At 32.3% G+C, this 16,472-nt stretch overlaps 1 protein-coding gene across 1 annotated transcript in view; it reads left to right on the top strand.

The window, feature by feature from the left end:
* LOC123676175 (cadherin-87A) overlaps positions 1-16,472 on the top strand; it is a 158,171-nt gene that overhangs the window by 9,402 nt on the left and 132,297 nt on the right. The window contains exon 2 of the mRNA XM_045611908.1: positions 1,871-1,928. The gene's annotated coding sequence lies outside the window, so the exon portion shown is untranslated. The remainder of the gene's footprint in view (positions 1-1,870; positions 1,929-16,472) is intronic.

Below are 16,472 nucleotides of genomic sequence, written 5' to 3'. Positions count from 1 at the left end.
CATTCTCAGTTGAATCTCATTGAACTAAAGATACAGAGTAAACCTTAATTTCGTTCTATAAATAATGAACCGATCTTAATGAGCGTTTATATTATACCGTCCAAGGTTGAAAATAGAATCCAGATCTTGGACCACTAAACAGAAAGAACTCCTTTCAACCCTTCAATATTTTATGTGCTTTTCCATTTCCAACTTCGATTATCCCTCTCATCGTAAATACTGTGGCTTTTATCTCGGGTAGTTTCATTTCCGGTCTCACCAACAGCACCGTTAGGAACGTGTGATAGCAGATTGCACGAACTCTGGTCGTTCGTTTTTCCAAAGGTATTTTATTATCGAACCTTAGCACTTTTCACTCCCGTGAAATATTAAATTATTGATTTCTTCACTTCGGTGGGCAACAGAAACAACGGTAAATAATCGTATTTTTGAATTTATGTGATTGGAAAATAAAGCCTTCTACGAGTATTGTTTGGTAACGTGCACTTCCTGTTGAATGCTTTGTTTATTTTTCACCATAATCATGAACAATAATTCAATAGTTGTTTTCCTAGTGCTGAAAGTTAGGTATACGTCTTGTTCTAATGTATTTATCGCCTACTCAAAAATGGGCAATTTTTAGTAGCAAATCCTCCTTTTTCTTTTAGGAGGCGCGTTGGCTGCTTTGTTCCGGTTTACTTATGTGTTAGTTTCTTTGGATGTAGATTTCCAGTTCTCATCATCGTTTTGGTGGGGATCCTGAGGCTCTTTTTCTGTGAGGTATGTTGTCTCATGAAATCTTAGCCATCCTGTCTGGACACATTTTGTCAATGTGTTGGTCCCATTCCCTTCTTTTTTCTCTTATCCATCTCAGGATATCATATGTTTGACACTTTCCTCTCTTGGCTGTGTTCCTCTGTCTGTCGTTCAGTTTATATCTTGCTATTGTTTTCAAGGTCTTCATCTCGATTGTTCTTAAGTTTTAACTCTTCTTTCTGCGCCATATATCATATCTGGTCGTACAGTCTTATTTTTCCTCAACTTACATTCTACAGAATGTAACAATGTAAGATTTGATATTTCAGATATAATATAATAATTCCAAGGCTTTTTTGACTTGTTCCCTCAATTTCTTTTCAGCGTGCATTCTACGCTAGTACTGGAGAACAACATCATTGAATAAGTCATATCATTTGAATACCTCGGATGTGAAATCACAAGATCAGGTCTTCTGCTTCCTTGCTGTCTATGCGATTGGTTATCTGCTCATACGAGTTTTTTGCTCTTGTTCAAGGAACTCAATTGCTTCAACTAAGTCGATGATTTCCTTAGGTTACTTGCATCAGTACTTGAAGTGTTTGCAAATTAAGTTTTCATGCATTAGGAAATCTTACCGCTTTAGCGAAATAGATGATATCCTTGATATATTTGCACAGTTACTTGTAGTGTCAGTTTTTAAACTTGCAGACATTGATTCCATATGCCAACAATCTAGATGCTTTTGATTTCCTACATCTCTTAGTAGCAATTTGAATTTTCATTTCACTCTGAATGAAGGGACTATCCTAGTATGTAGGTAGTGTTTTTCAAACGAGAAACACAATGAATTGTTTTTCGAATGTAAACACTAGGTATAACTTTCGAACGTCCTTGAAGACTATTATATTGTATATGCGATATGATTATTGAATCACATCTCAACGAACGCTCAAAAGCTACCGACTTCTAGTTCGTATATTTCTCATTATTTTGAGATATCCTTGAAGCTTTTCCCATTTCTAACTTGTATATTCAATAATGGCTGATCCAAAAAAATTATCATTGATGTGATTGAAGTATAAATTATATTTCATAAATTCATTTTATTGAATGATATTCTTATTTTTTTCAGATTGATGTAACGATATGACTCATTGCTGAAGGATATCACTCCGTTCAAGGTCTTTTTCGTAAGTATAAAAATTAGCAAAAATCATTCCTTGTTTTCCGTTCCAACCAAAATATATTATTGTAAAGAATTATGAAAAATAAGAGAGCCTGAAAGAGCTAATGTATATTTATCAAAAAAATAGTAGGGTAGGTTCAAAGAAATTTTTAAATTCTTGATTATTCTTTATTTCAGTTAGGTGTGACAACATCGCAATTTTCTTATGGAAAGAAATATTCTTTTTCATGAGCTGAAATAATGCCAGTTGCAAAATCTCCCATAGCTGATGTTCAAAATAAGTAATCTAAATTTTGATTCACGCCAGAAAAAACTTAAATATAGAAAAACAAATCAAGATTTCATGCAAAATTTCTTGTTGATCATCATCAGGTTCATATCAAATTCAAGTAGAATATCGAAAATTGTGTACTACCTATTTTTGATCCTACGTTTCGAAATTATATTATAAAGAATAGTTGGCACTAAAGTGAAAAGTGGAGAATAATATTTCGAAGGAATTTCTATGTTACAATCATTTTTGAACACCATGTTTATCTCATAAATTAACAGGAATTTAGTATTTAGCCCATAAAGAAAAAAAACGTATTTAGACTCCAAAACAAACCTGAAAAACTTCTTAACTCTTTCCTGAAGTCAACCGGAAATAAATCAAAAAAATAATCTCCATTCTCAAATCTAACCTTATCGTTTGGGACAATTGCAAGCAAAAAACTGTATATATTAAGGCAAGATGAAAGCACCTAGTATCTTAGAAGAAGCGAGTAAAAATTTCCTTGACGTAATTTTAACCCTTTATAAAATTTCTCCATTTCTCCTATTCAGGAAGATCATGAGTTGCGCTTTACAAATTAATTTCCCTTGCAGAATTTGAGAACAAGCATCCCCGATTTTCTTTAGAACATGATGATAGAGCCCATTCATTTCATTTTTCTCTGCGTCACAACTTTCTATGATCCTTGCATTCCAGATATGAAGAATGATTACTGCTAACTCTTCGAAAAATGCGGGTTATCAACAAGAATTATCCATTACAACGGCGAAGTGGATTTACGGCCCTACAACCTTTTCCAATTTCGAATGAGAGCGGCAATTTTTCAAATGCTGTCCGACAATAGATTTTACCTCGGAAATTCATCAGGAATCGCATTCTGCCCCACGATTAATTATCGTAAATTTAATTGTTATCAGTTTCAACAGGACTTTTGGAGCCGGTTTTCGGTTGGAATGTGATGATAGGTTATTATGCATTTAGAATTGAGTGTAAATTATGCATTGCAGTCAACTGTGAACATTATGAACAAAATTTTTAATGAAATTTTGTATTTCCCCGAAAATTGAATTGTGATGTAGATTTGAATGGGAAACTGAAAAACTCACATCATGTGTGTATATATTCACAGGAATTGCATTATTATTGAATAGAAATACATGTTACAAAAATATTCAGAGTGAACTATGTATAAATTAAATCTCTTCCAAATTTTCTGCTTGACATCTCTTTTCGATTTTTTTCTCTGCTTATCGTGGATTTTCCATTTTCATTTCTCAATTTGATGCTCCAATTTTGTCTAATATGTACTATCTATAGCACTGTCCCTCAATTGTGAATTTTCTTTTTCTTACTTAACTACCTATCTTTCATAACAAACTCACTTAATGTTATCTAAGAAACCAACTGAGATATTTGATTCATTTCAATTATACTTGAAATTTGATGAGTTTAAATTTATGATTGAAAAAAAATCTTTGAAAAGGGAAAAAAGCGATTTTATTAGTTACAAATATTTTTAGGTTTGTATTAAAAAAGGGAATTTTTCAATTTTCTCTGATATCTTGAAAACAGTTGAACTCAAAAGGTTGCAGTTTTCACCGAATTGATTCTCTCAAAAATCAAGCCCGAAAATGTGCCATTCATTTTTTTCAAGCCCCAAGGGATTCTGAGATCCTCTCGCTAGACAACAAATTTGAGACACCCGATACATTTCGGAATATAATTCAATTCGCTTCTCATCACCATATCCTAATTTATATCATACTCTATGTAATAACAGGAATTCGAAACTCTACGCTCATCTGGTTCAGAATGTAAATTACCCCAATAATGAAGATGGACTACCACATATGGTTAACCAAATGATATTCCACAAAGAAAGCCTGAAATTTTTCGTTTCAAATATTTAAGGAGTACTAAGTATTATTAGTTTCAAAAATTACTGAAATTTTCATTTACATACTTTTGATTTCGTTTCAAACTATAAATAGTCACCTAACCTAATTCAATCGTGAAATCAACAGTTTTCCAATGTCAAAAATCGGAAAACAAGGAATGGGAAATTCTCCTTAAAACGAAAATTAAGTATATTTTATTGAATATCGTCAGAATGTCACATTTCATAGAAATGTTTTTTTTGCGAAAAATGTTTGATAACTTGAAAAGGAAAAAATAAAATGGGCATTTAAAATTTACATTGATTCGTTTCTTTTGTACCACATAGCAATATCGAGTGCGAATGGATGGAAAGGTACTTCAAATCTTTTACAAAGATAGCTGATCAGTTTACAAAAAGATCCAACGTCTAAGGAATAGGAAAAGAAGAGCATACAAAATTGATTTTTTTAGGATAAACAATTCAAAATCAATTCACAATTGATGGGCTCGGTGTAACCTCCATAAATGTTTACAATTGCTCTGATATTCTGATATTTGTATTATTTAAATTTATGCAGTTGTAGGAAAAGTATAGTGTGCAACATGTTGAAAAAGTCCTTTTTCTCACTCGTGTGTTTGCTGGACTTTCTCCACGTGTTGTACAATATACTATTTTTCCTAGAACTGCATTTTGAATAATACGAGTAATGTACCTGATTCAATTCAAAATGACCTTCGTTGACAGTATCTATGTATTTGTTACGTTTCCATATAAACGATTCTTCAAAAGCCCAATTTCATTGGTCTATCAAGCGAGGTGTGGGAAAAGTGCCGTGAGAAATAATATTTCTCACAATGTGAATAGTTTTGAAATTGAGCAAGGTATGAAGAATATACTACTTTTCATAGCAGTTGTAGGAAAAAAATTATCCTTATTTCATGTAATGAACTCATTACAGCATTGTTTTCAGTTTTAATTTTTGTTTTGTGGTTGTCAACGCAGACTTCCAATGCAATTAAATTTCAACACAATATAATATAATTTGGATATGGTGAAATGATTTGCAATATCATTCGCAATTTCTCTTAATTCTGGTGGTGTTAAATCGATATCGTCAGACATACTTCACGAATTTAATGCGTAATTATAAATTATTCCAGAATTCGAAACTTATGATTTAAATTCAAATTTCGTAATCTGTCAATTTTCGTAACAGTCACACCAACTGCCAAGATACACTACTTAAATCACTAGGATATAGAATCTGAATTGTTCATTGATTTTCGACGATATTGCATAAAACTTGACTGAAATAGAGAAAATATTGTCTAATACTCGTTGCAGAAAGCAATTCTAACACTCATGCGCTCGTGTTAGAATAGAAGCCCATTCTGCAACTTGTTTCAGAAAATACTATTGTTTGTCTAGTTGGCCCGTAACTTATTGAGTCAAATGTTTGTTATAGTTGAAATAACTCAGCGTTGGAAAAATATCAACAATTCCTTCAAGCGAATGTTTTGAACAATCAAATCCCAACTCTTTCTTTACAAAATATATGACTCATGTCATTCGAACCTTGACTACACACTCCGTAATTTCTGATAGAAAATGCAATTCAAAATCGTTTTGAAGTCGCGATGTGAATCGTGCTAATAGCTGAAGTTTAAAGCGATTCGAATTTTCTGGTTCCATTAGGAGGATAAGCTCCATTGGCGCGTGAGAATTTATTGGTATTAGCATTAATATTTCTGAATAGGTTCAGCGTTGCGTTCGACAGAAAGAATCTAAAATACCAAATTTACGGATTTCCTCCTCGGTATAACGCCTGTTATTGAAGTTAGGTTCCATATCGAACACATTCGTTGGGGTTAGTGGAGGCCGAACATAAATATCACGGTCAACTTTATATCACCCCTCTCGAATGAAAAACCATGTTTTTCTCCACTTCACCTTCCGGGATGCAGTATTTGTTTTTGATTTTTATCGCTCGTTTTTCGAATCGATCGCTCTTGCTTTTCGTCACAAGGCCGGTAATTTTGAGTCAAACAACGATAATGTTCGATCTAAGAGTAATAAACATAGATAAAGGGAGGATATGTCATTTTCAGTAAGCAAATTTTGTCCCCTACATGAACTATCAAATTTGACATGAAGCGCGCGGTAATGAAAACTTATCAGCGATACGATATTTCACTCAATTTGCGAGTTTCTCCACAAAAAAACGCACTTGTGTCCCATAGTGAATCAACGTTTCATATTAACTCAAAATATATTGAAATAAATACCTAAATATATCAGAAATTCAAAAAACAAACTTCAAGCGCGCTAAACGACGTGAAACAACCGATGACACTAGGAGAGCCATAGTTGCCAGATTTCAGCAGGTAGATACAGAAAATAATAAATATTTTGCATACTATAAATTCGACAATTAGGAAAAATATCGGATTCCAAATAATCGAATTTGCATATTCAATTGAGAATCACTCAAATGAATATATTTCATTCAATATAATATACATTCATAATGATGTAGTTAAATTGTTGATTTGAAAATATATCACAATCCGACAACGTAATCTAACCATGTTGGGGACATTTAAAAATTGCGTGTACTTCCTTTATCGCTATATCTATATTTATTACTCAATGTTATGGTTTCATGAAATAGTCTTGGCATTTAATATTTCCTGTTGAAAAAATCGGAAAAACACAATACGAAGTAAAATCTTCTTAACAATTGTTGAAATATTACTCACCAACGAGTTTTTTCGATTTTTTTTTCGGAAAAATTTTTCTTATGATATTACTTACGATCATACATCAAAATCATAGAACAGTCAAGAAGAAATATAGGAAAGAAATATCTAATATTTCCGTGACTAATCATCGGATCGCATTTATATTTCTATTAATAATAATATCCTAGAGGAAAAAACGAGCACTGTTCAAGAAAAAATACCATCCCGTAGATTTGCAGTCGAAATTGTCATTGCACATTATGTAAACTTTAAATTGGAATAGCTATGCCTGATTTCAGTTGAATATTTGGTGAAGTACTGATGCTACGAGAAAAAAAATTATATTTCAACATCTTGTATCTCAAAAACAAAGCGTTTGCGGACTTTTTTTCTCAAAATTATCCAAGTAATCCCTCATTATCGTTTGTACCTCTAAATTAGGAACACCCTTTGCAGTTTTGTGCAGAGAATTTTGTGTTGATATCTTAATCAGGACCATAAAAATTGACTGTAAAGAATAATTATTTCATGATTCATTCAAAATTTCGTATTGATATAGCTTTATCAGAACCATATAGATAATAAAGCAGGATATTGAAAAAATAATCAAATAATGGAGAATTCACCTTCTAACGAAAATTTCAATTCTCGGACGCACAGAATCATCGAATATCAATGAAATGATAGAGTGATATCTTTGAGCACTGAAAAATACGTGCGTATGAATGGTGCAGTGCATCATCGCTTCAGTGAAGGAAATGGTGTTAACAAATTCTCGTTTGTCTTAGAACGTTAGTTCTTACTAATTGTTGGACATGAGAAGTGTTGCCTCAACTAATGCCGATACATGGGTTCATTAGTTCGACAAATTAAACATCAGTTAGCGAGTCGATCGATAATGAAAGTGATGACTAGAGTTTGATGAGTCTACAGACGGTAGATGAAGCTTCTGGAATCCACTTCTCTCATCCCTTAAAAATTAGCACTCCAATTATTTCTCAGGAATATTAAATTTCGTTATTATTAAGCGTAAACATATTTTTGAGAGATTATGTTAGAAGATCAAAAATAACAAACGCTAGTTTATAGTCTAGATTTAGATATTGAACAACATAAGATATGCTGATGATCATGCTGGTCACTGGCTGTTAATACAGACAGTGGCAAGAAGCCTTCTGGGAAGACAAACGTCTCGAATAATTAATAACATAACAGCCAACATCATCCCAGAAGGCCAATGCATAGAACAAGTGTATTCATAAATTATGTTTGAAATGAGTGAAATGACCTCCACCATTCCTCATACAAGCACGGGCCCCCTTTCTTATGTCTTCAGTTGTTACTTTCCTCCTGAATTTTACTCTCAATCTTCTCGCTGCTTCGTCTAATGGTATTAGATCCGGACTTCTCGCTGGCCACGAAAATAATCCAAAACTATAATCAAATTTGTTTAACGTCGAAAAATTGACGAGAAATGAAGAAAGGTGAGATATCTTTTGAAAATCACAAGAACTCAAATGCTGATTTTTGGTTATCACTAAATATGGTTCAAACGACAGCTAACACGTCCTCCATGGATCACGTCTAATTTGAAAACAACCTATATACATCTAGCGGCCTTTTTTTCTTTGTTTTTAACTCTAATTATCACTGTGCGGATACCGTTTTCATTCAATAGAAAAAATAAATTCTTGATTGTTAGAGTTGACATTCCTTTCATATAAAAAATAACGGGAAATTCCAATTTTCAATAAAATTCATAATTGCATCGAAAATTTTATACAGCATGGCATTTAGCCGAAAACACCCTGTAGAACAGCTTGATTATACGGGTTTACCCACTAATGCAATCATTTAGGCTTATTGTGAACAAACTCCAGCAGTAATAATATTAGGAAGATCCTAATTTACCCTAGTTAGTTAGTAAATTATGATTCAGAGTTCTGCTATGCGATTCATAAATTGACAGATATCTATAATTCATATTGATTTGCATACAGAATCTAAGTATATATAAAACCGCTTGCACATATACGTCAAACTTTAAACGTAAAATCACAGCCCAAACGGGACCATCTAGAGCAAAAATGACAAGAATAAGACCCCCCTCAAAATCGTCTGGAGATCCCGGGAAAAATCCCAAACCTTCGATTCTCCCCGCGGTTTTCGAGTATACGGGGTGTTTCGGATCATTTTGACATTTCAAGTCCCATATTTCTGTGGTATCTGTGGACAATTTGGCTGTCAGTGTCATGTTAATAATAAATATTCCATTTCGATATATGAAAGTTCTTGAAAAAGTTTGCAGTTTCCAAAATTGTTATTCGATATTTAAATAAATGCCGACAGATAAAATGCAAAGTCTTCGGCGAATCGAAAATTCGATAGATATTTGTCAAAATTTGGAAATGAACATTTATATCATCGAATGCATTTTCCTCAATTCAGGTTTGTTTGAAGGGTTTGTATTATTTGGAATTAATTGGATGAATGTTACTTTATTTCAGGAATTTTTCGTTTATTTTCCACAATCTATAAAACTACATTTCCTTTCGTGAGAATTTGAATTTATTGCGACAGAAGATGGAACTACCAAAGAGAACAGAAGCTTCATTCATCAATTCAGTCTTGGATTGGAGTAAAAGTTATGCTACTATGAAACAGTATTAAACAGATAGAAAGACTCCTTATAGATAATTCACAATTGGCTTTATTACTGGAAAAAAAGAGCCAAGTTAGTCAGATAACAGTCAAGTTTCCATGAGTTTTTTGAATATCTAAAATATACACTTTTACGACAGAGGAGTGCAAAAATATAAGTGACCACTCCGTTTTTGAAAAATTTGAGTGCAGTGCTGTTGAATTTATAATGAATAAGTCAAATCTTTCATACTAATAATTTCAACTATATATACCCTGTTATATTATATTCTGCTCAACTGAAACATGTATTAATAAGCCTTGGAAATTAGAGACTCTCAAACTTATCACCTGATTTCTCAAAAAGGTTTCACCAAGATAAGATATTGTAGGTAATTGCTTATGAGGTAACATAGGCCATGGGTATTTGAAAGGCAAGTCTATTCATTATGTCTCTTTTTAGTTGGTTTATTATAGCTATACTGAATATTTCTAAAAATAACATTCACTTTAGATGTGAATTAATTAAATTTGGACTTATGCATCATATCATATATGACTATGAAATTGAGAAAGACATATTTTTCTAAATTCCATATAAGTCTTTCGAATAGTACTTTGAAGATATTGATTTCAATGACGTATGGAATATATCAGTTGAAATACTAGTCAAAATGTTACGACAGAAATAAATTTTGAAGGATCATTCAGTATATGAAGAATTAAACATGGCAGTCACTTTCGAAATTGGTATCAATTTTCCAGCAATTCAATGAAGGTATAAAATACTTTAAAAAGCAACTATTTATTGAAAATTTCCATGTCATGAATGAATGATCAAATTTGTATAAAAATGTTGATACCTACCTATTTGTTCACTAAAGTTTCCAATCTTTTAATCGTTATAGGAATAGGTGCTATATGGCCATTTCAAAAATGCTATCCTACTGATTTATTCATTGCTTTTCATTTTGGTAAGAATTAAATTATTCATTGATTCAGATCCAAAGTTAACATTTGAAAAAATCAAGTCAATGTAGTTATTGACCCATATGGGTCAATAGTATTGGCCGATACAATTTTAGTACCGATTTCAAATACTCAGTTCCTTTTGACTGAAGTAAAAATTGAACAATGATCTTTGTATCTTGAAATGAGTTTTGCACTTTTCCAGTGTTCAACAATGAGATAATTATTAAATTGACTCAAGAAATTAACAGAGTATGCTATATCAGGACTAGTTAATACTGCTGAAGATATTAATAAACCTATTAATTTCTTATATGGTTCATCATTACAACTCTCTTATGTTGAATCAAAATTCAATTTAGTTTTCACATGTTCACAATCAGACATGTTGAATTATTGCAATACATATTTGAAGAATATAATCGATAGCTTTACTACCTTTTCCATAATTTCTAGTAATATTCATCCCTTATCATTTTTTAGCTTCCCCTAATTTCTTTATCATAAAATTTTCTATCAGAAAATTCATTCAGAATTAACATTAGTTAAAACAAAAAAGTCATCCATGTACAATGCAACAATAGTAAGCCAGTTATTTTTTGATTTATGTAAATACTATGATCAATTGTTGATCTTTTGAAACTTTCATCTATCAAAATTTTATTTACTATATAGGACATAAATTGCCCTGTTTAATTCACTTCTGAGTAAAACCCAGAGCCACAAGTCTCGTTCTATAACATAGCATAAATACAATCTTCAGATACTAAAAAACTCCTTAGTTCGTCAGGAATTTCCAATAGGTCCTTCAAATTGTTGCAATTATATTGTATTTCTTCACAAAATATGGAATAGAAGAATAATTTGCTGCTCAACTGAAAAATGTATTGATAAACCTTGGAAATGAGGGACTTCTTATAACCTGATTTCTCAGATATGGGTATCCGAAAGGTAGATCTATTATTCATTCTGCCTCTTTTCAGTTTGTTTATTACAGCTATACTGAATATTCCTAAAACAAAAATCTCACTGTAGGTCTTTTCATAGATCTTATCGAACGATTATGTAAATTCAATATTTGTCAAAACTGAAAATAAACATTGAATGCAATTTCTTTATTTCAGGAAGTATTTCTATTAATGAGTCAATTGAATAAATGTAACTTCATTTTAGGGCCCACAAGTAAATATCCAATGGAATGATAGCCCTTAAAATATATCTATTATTCATTTTGAATTAACTTACAAGAATATCAATATTTTCATCGGCAAGACATAAAACGACAAATTTTCTTTCAAAGTTGAAATTCAGAGAAAAATATGCTAACAATTGTCTATTGTAACTATTAAATAAACAAAAAAAAGGACCATAAAAAGGATTACAACTTAACTAACAAACAAACTTTTTTTGTCAATTTTTCCCACCCAATCATCAATTAAATTTGGACTTATGCATCATACATGTCTCTATAAAGAAGAAATGTGCTAATTTAAAATTATTAATGTTGGGATTATATTATTATTCAATATTCTCTAAAAATTTTTTACAAACCTATAAGCATGAATAACTTTCTTGAAAGACTGACGCTCACATTTTGATGATTCATTTCTCCCAAATTCTTCAAAGAAAGAAATTGCCATTTCTGGAAAAATGAGATCTGAGAATTTGGTTGATATCGGTTATTTTTTATTCATTATTAAAGAATACAAAAGACGATTTATATTTCAACAAAATTTTAAGACATGCGTGTGACTTATGATCATAGAGAAATCTTTGTTTATGGTTATGACTGCGTTCGGCAAATCCACACTAGGGATGGGCAAAGGTCAGAAAACTATCGATATCTATATATTGCATCGATATTTTCTGACACTATCGAAATATGTAAGAGTAAAATATCGATATATATCGCTGTGATATTTTGGTGTGAGAAAATTCTGTTGATTTGAATAAAGTTTTTCTATCATAGAGGATAATAATAAGATTCAGTAGTTTGCTTCCATTTTTATGGAGTATTTTGTCCTCCTGAACATTTATAGGGACATTGATGTTGACGAGGACGCCGTGATTACAAGGTTTTCAAAGGGTTCAAAGTTTTAAAGACCAAATTAGATTTTGTGATGTAGTTGCCAATTGTCTTCTTTTTTCTTATTAAACAATGTAATTTTTTTTAAATTTCTACCTGAATGGTTGAAACCCTGATAAGTAAATAATGGTATTATAATACAACAAATACATAAGGGTACAACTTTTTTTGCGAAATTCGAGGCTTTATTGTAAAAAACTGGTTATACATTTATAATTCAAAGTATTGCCCATCGCTGGTCACTACTTTCTCCCATCTTTCGGACAGCGTACGAATTGAAAAAACTGGTCATCTTTTGAAGCGATCCACGAATCGATTCAAGTTTTTACTTCTTCATAAGATCGGAAGTGTTGGTCAGCCAGGCCGTATGCTATTAATTGAAACAAGTGATAGTCCGTGGGAGCAACGTCTGGAGAATACGTCGGGTAGGGTTGTGGGGTAGGAATTCCCATTTTAACGTTTCCAAGTATATCTTGACTACTTTCGCAACATGGGGTCGAGCATTGTCATGCAGTAAAATCAATTCATCTTCTCTCTCGTTGTATTGCGACGGTTTGTTTTTCAATGCTCGGTACAAACGCATTAATTGCGTTCGATAACGATCGCCTGTGATTCTTTCAGTCATAATACACTACACCGAGCTGGTCCCACCAAATACTGAGCATGACCTTAGAACCGTGAATATTCGGTTTGGCCGTCGATGTGGAAGCATTGTCAGGATATCCTCATGATTTTATGCGCTTGGGATTATCGTAATGAATCCATTTTTCGTCTCCAGTCCCAATCCGATGCAGAAACCCCTTCCGTCTTTGTCTTGCAAGCAGCTGTTCACAAGTAAATAAACGTCGTTCAAACACCTCGCGGCTTTAACTCGTACCGCACCCAATTTCCTTGTTTCTGAGTCATTCCTATGACTTTCAGGCGTTTTGAAATGGCTTTTAGTGACACTCCTATTGATCCTACAATTATTGTTGCGTTTGACATGAGTCTTGATCAATTATTGCCTCCAATTCTGCATCTTCAAAAAACTTCTCTCTTTCACCGCGATGCTGGTCTTCGACATCAAAATCACCATTCTTGAAGCGTTGAAACCACTCATCTATTTCTTTATTTATTTAATCAAACGGAACAAGCCATTTTACTGATGTACCAGAAAATAACTAAACCTAAACATAAACAATATCGTTGGTACGTTCTTCCACCAATATCGTTCTGACTATATATTTTAGTAGAAAATTGACACCTCCCGCAAATGACGAGAATTTGGCTCGTAAGCTAACATGGTTGATCGTGAATAACTTTATGATGCAGACACAAATCGACTAACATGTCAATGGCGTTATGTTCACAAATACCTAAACTTATTGTATGACATCTACGATATATTTATTTCTACTACCACTTACCGTTACAGCCATCTATTGCAAAACGGCGGACGCAAAGTTGTACGCCTTATATAAATATTCATATGAATATCTAAATATAAATATTTTTGAGAGGTAAGGCTTGATATCGGTATAATCTGGGATTTGGTCCCATAGAAATATTCGAAGCTCATAACGGCGAACCCCCTCAAAATTTAAGGCTAGGACCGCCCTTGATTTGTCGTCATGGAAAGTTATTTGCATCAAATATTTTCATGTGAGCAAGGGCAAAACGGTATGTTCTAGGAAAAAAAATCATATAGAATTCCACCCTAGAATCAGCATAGTATACCGAGTGAATCGTCTGAAATCAGCTAACGATACAAGGTTTCCGAAAAAAATCTTTTATTTTCTAGAGGGATACCCAGTGAAGGATCTACCGGCATAGTGACGGGGTCCAAGGGGCGGAGCCCCTTCGGCGAGCAGAGCGAGTCTAAGTATATATAAAACCGCTTGCACATATACGTCAAACTTTAAACGTAAAATCACAGCCCAAACGGGACCATCTAGAGCAAAAATGACAAGAATAAGACCCCCCTCAAAATCGTCTGGAGATCCCGGGAAAAATCCCAAACCTTCGATTCTCCCCGCGGTTTTCGAGTATACGGGGTGTTTCGGATCATTTTGACATTTCAAGTCCCATATTTCTGTGGTATCTGTGGACAATTTGGCTGTCAGTGTCATGTTAATAATAAATATTCCATTTCCATATATGAAAGTTCTTGAAAAAGTTTGCAGTTTCCAAAATTGTTATTCAATATTTAAATAAATGCCGACAGATAAAATGCAAAGTCTTCGGCGAATCGAAAATTCGATAGATATTTGTCAAAATTTGGAAATGAACATTTATATCATCGAATGCATTTTCCTCAATTCAGGTTTGTTTTAAGTGTTTGTATCATTCAATTGGATATGAATGTTACTTTATTTCAGGAATTTTTCGTTTATTTTCCACAAACTAAAACTACATTCTCTTTCGTGAGAATTTGAATTTATTGCGACAGAAGATGGAACTACCAAAGAGAACAGAAGCTTCATCTGATCATGTATTAAACAGATAGAAAAACTCCTTATAGATAATTCACAATTGGCTTTATTACTGGAAAAAGAGCCATGTTAGTCAGATGACATTCAAAAATTTCCATGTGTTCTTTGAATATCTAAAATATACACTTTTACGACTGAAGAGTGCAAAAATATAAGTGACCTATCAGTTTTTGAAGAATTTGAGTGCAGTGCTGTTGAATTTATAATGAAGAAATCAAATCGTTGTGTAATCTTTCATACGAATAATTTCAACCATATATACCCTGTTATATTATCATAATATTATTTGTCGTTCAACTGAAACCTTGGAAATTAAGAGACTCTCAAACTTATAACCTGATTTCTCAAAAAGGTTCTATCTAGATATTAAATTTGCTTATGAGGTAACATAAGCCATGGTGGTATTCGAAAGGCAAGTCTATTCATTCTGTCTCTTTTCAGGTTGTTCATTTATAGCTATACTATATACATATATAAAATCAGTTCAAATTTTTCACTTGAATTACTAGTCAAAATGTTACGACAGAAATAAAATTTGAAGGATCATTCAGTATATGAAAAATTTTGACATGGCAGTTACTTTCGAAATTGGTATAAATTTTCCAACAATTCAATGTAGGTATAAAATACTTTATACTTGCATCTTGAAATGAATTTTGCACTTTTTCAGTGTTCAATAATGAGATAATTATTAAATTGACTCAAGAGATTAACAGAGTATGCTTTATCAGGATTAGTTAATACTGCTAAAGACGTTAATAAACCTATTAATTTCTTATATGGTTCATCATTACAACTCTCTTTTGTTGAATCAAATTTCAATTAAGTTTTCAAAGGAGTTTTCATATGTTTACAATTAGACATGCTGAATTATTGCAATACATACTTGAAGAATATAAACAATTACTATACTACCTTTTTCATAATTTCTAGTGATATTCATCCCTAAACATTTTTAGCTTTCCCTGAATTCTTTATGATGAAATTATCACTTAAATATTCTATCAGATATATTCATTCAGAATTAACATTTGTTAAAACAAAAAAGTCAACCACGTACAATGCAACAACAGTTAGCAAGTTATTTTTTGATTTTATGTGAATACAATGCTCAATTGTTGATCTTTTTTAACTAATATCTGTCAAAATTTCATTTACTATATATATTTCCCTGTTCAATTTACTTCTGAGTGAAACCCAGAGCTACAAGCTTGCTCTATAACGTAACGAACCATCACGATTAAGCTTTAATTCAGCTGTCCTCCACTGAATCAGAATTATCTAGTGAAATTTCTATATCATCTCTTATCTATGATAACTACATCTCGACTGGTATTAATGAAATTGTTACCTGTATCCCTTTGATCATTCACCAGAACCCACAAAAATCATTTTTGTCCATATACCTTCAAGAAATATGGAACAGAAAAGTATGCAAAATTCATCGATACAATTTTCAGACTTTAAAAACGCCTTAGTTCTTCAGGA

The sequence above is a fragment of the Harmonia axyridis genome, chromosome 3, assembly GCF_914767665.1.
Source record: "Harmonia axyridis chromosome 3, icHarAxyr1.1, whole genome shotgun sequence".
Taxonomy (NCBI): Eukaryota; Metazoa; Arthropoda; class Insecta; order Coleoptera; family Coccinellidae; genus Harmonia; species Harmonia axyridis.
Note: the sequence above shows the minus strand (reverse complement) of the source record. Positions and strands in the feature narration are given on the sequence as shown.